This window comes from Tenebrio molitor, chromosome 2, assembly GCF_963966145.1.
Source record: "Tenebrio molitor chromosome 2, icTenMoli1.1, whole genome shotgun sequence".
NCBI lineage: Eukaryota > Metazoa > Arthropoda > Insecta > Coleoptera > Tenebrionidae > Tenebrio > Tenebrio molitor.
In genome coordinates, this window is record NC_091047.1 from 25,139,441 (window position 1) to 25,142,886 (window position 3,446).

The following is a 3,446-nucleotide window of genomic DNA, read 5'->3' on the forward strand; positions in this document are numbered from 1 at the left end:
ATGCAAGAATTCCCGTCAGGTAATTATCAACTGATATAATCCATAACTCGAGTTCCCGTCAAGGGTAAAAGAGCGCTTCAATCCCTTACTTACCTACCCCTCTAGCCGTTGCCAGGTACCATTGTTGTTTACCATTACGTGGACCAAAAAAAAATGTTTAAAATTTTAAAAAGTTACAAATACTGTGTGATCAACAATTATATACTTAGATAAGGGGCAGCTGTGACTTTGACAGTGTCAGATTTTTCGTATCTTTCCTAAGTCAGCTAATGAACGTCAAACAACTGTCACTATTAACCGAATTTTAACGCAAAAATGGTTTTTATTTCAGAACAGAAGATTCATCATTGAATCTTACTTTCGTAAGTGTTTTCAATAACCAAGGTTTTTTTCTGACGGGAATTCGAGTTTAGAATTTCGGGTGCATTTTTACCTTGACGGGAATTCGTGTGCAGGATTAAAGGGCCTATGTCGAAGCCCAGGTATAAAATATTATGCTGACGGGAACTGGTGTGCACCGGTGGCTATGTGATTATTTGACACTTTAAATTGAAAACTTGAATTGTTCGTCTAGTTACCTACCAGTGTTACCAACCCTTTATATTTACCAAATATAATTTTCCTAGCATTATGTTTTGAACTTTTCTTTATTTAAAATTTAAACCTAGCGGCAACGTAGAAAAAATATTGCATGTATTACACTCATTTTATAAGCCATTTTGTCGCACTTGTTTACTTAATAACACTCCTCGCTGCGCTCGTCATGCTCTAAAAAACGCGTGCGACAAAATGGTGTCTTATAAAACGAGCGCACTCGAATGCTTGTCATAAGGTATTCCCGTCAGGTAATTATCAAGTAATAAAATCTATAACTCGAGATACCGTAAGGGTATAAAACGGCGCTTAATCCCTCACTACCTATGCCTCTAGCCATCGCCAGGTACCATTGCTGTTTACTATTACGTGGACAAAAAAAAATGTTTAAAATTATAGAGAGTTACTAATACCGTGTGATCAACAATTACTTAGATAAGGGCGGCTCTGAGTTTGACAGTGTCAGATTTTTCATATCCTTGCTAACTCAGCTAATAAACGTCAAAGAACTACGAGTATCACTAAAATCAAATTTTAAAGCAAAAATGGTTTTACTTCACAACATAAAAGATTCATCATTGAATATTACTTTCATAGTAGTGCTTTCAATCACGAAAATTTTTTTCTGACGGGAATCCGCGTCTAGAATTTACGGTACATTTTTACGTTGATGGGAATTCGTGTGCAGGATTGTTCAAGTCTAGGTATAAAATATTATCCTGACGGGAACTCGTGTGCATCGTATAATACCTGAGACACCCTGTGTACAATATTTTTTCTATAAGTAATTTATTGCTTATCTGAAATACGTGTGTTAATTTCTCTATAACATTTTGCAAAATCCGCAAAAGTATTCAAAATTTTTTTTTTGTTCGACATTGTCAGAAGTTAAGAATTTTCTCCTGTGTGAACGGATTTTGATAAATGTCACAACTTGTCAAAACGAAACGTCAAGCTAATTTTAAAGATTTTAAGCGATTTGGAACCTTTAAGGCTCGTCGAACAAAAAACAGTATATTAAAGAACGAGTTTTATAAGGGTTGATTTGGCGCACGAGTCCCAAGTGTAGAAAACGACCCGTAGGGGAGTTTTGTATAGGACGAGTGCGCCAATGCCCCTTTAAAACGAGTTTTTTATGTTATTTTTTAGAATTTGCACCCTTGTTTCAATTTTTAAATAAAAAAAAATAAATTTTCAAATTCTAGGGAATTTTGTATTAATTGGTAATTCAATGTAATGAATGCAACTACATCTGCAACATATGCTAAAAAGTAGAGTTTGAAAATTAATATTGGAAGTTTTTTGGTGTAAATGACAATAATACACTGAAATATTGATAAAAAATTTCTTAGAGATCTATTCAATCACGAGTGCTTTAAGAGATAGCCATAAACGACTCCAAATTGAATACAATAATAGACCTATTAGAGACGCAGATTCTAAAAACGTTGTATTGAACTCGTTCGTGTGTAAATTGGGCCTTTTTTGGCATGAGTGGGCCAGTTTAAAACGCGAGTGAAACGAGCGTTTTAAAGGCCCAATTTACACACAAACTCGTTAAATAAACTACTATTACCCCCTCATTTTTACCAAACGAGTCGTTTTGTGTGATTAACTAGGCTCAATTTTTTGTAACCATGAAAATTTTAATTTTAATTATTTAATTTTTTCTATAACAATGTAACTTTTTGACAAGGCTCCGTTTCTATCACAACAGAAAATTTTCCCTCTTACCCATTGGCGGATATACACTTTGATGACTAATTTATTCCAAATTTTAAATCAATTTGTAATGCTTTTTCGTAAAAATGTTATAAAGAAAAGTTTAATGAATTAGCGAGTTCTTTCTCTGGTTAAAATTAACACTCGTATTTCAGATACAGCCTGTATATTCTACAGGGTGTTAGGGAATGGTCTCCCAAGAATTTCAGGGTGACTTTATCAGGGAAAATGGGGTCGAAAACCTTTATACCGTTTTTGGTTAAATTAAACCGCTTTCTGAAAACAAAATTGTTCTCTGCTGTTTTGGGACTGCTGAAATATTAATTTGTGCACGAAAAAATCTTATACAGGTGTCCCAGAATTGCGAAAAAGCTCCATAACTTGTTTGTTATTAAAGATATCAACTTTTTCTTTTTTCTAGATGATAGCTACGGAATATTCGGAAAATATTACGGTATATACTGGGTGCTCCAAAATTCGCGGAACAACTCAATGGGGCAATGTTAACTCATGTTAGAAAATAATGAAAAAAATAATAAAAAATATTCAATACCTACCTTTTAAATTTGAAGATATGGAGGCTCAAAAGGTGCAGCTTTGATCTCAGTTATCTTAAATATTAAAAAAGATTTTGACTATTTATCTTTTACTAGCCAGTGGCATAATAATTCTGAACGATTGTGATCAGGTTTACAATTATTTTTTTCATTACTTCCAGCATTAATTTCCAAATAGTAATTTTATGTCCGTTTTACCTCAAATAACGTACGGCAACATGGCTTTGATTTTTCTCTCTCATTTCCATGGATACAACAAAAATGAAATATTTGCAGACTATTGAGACACATAGAATGTTTTTAAATGTTGCCACATTTAGTGTAACAAATAGGTCCATATCTTCGACAAAAAAGAAGATTGATTTTTTTTAAACAATTTTACCTGATATTTTAATGACTACTTAACAACGTACTGCTAAGTTGTTCCGCGAATTTTGGAGCAGCCAGTATACAGAGTATCCCAGTATTATAAAAACACTAAAGTTATGTTTTTTTCAATGGTAGGTACTACAGCGTGATCAACAAGGACTGAAGCTGTTGGCAGCAAATGACAGCAAAATATTCCCAAAGTAT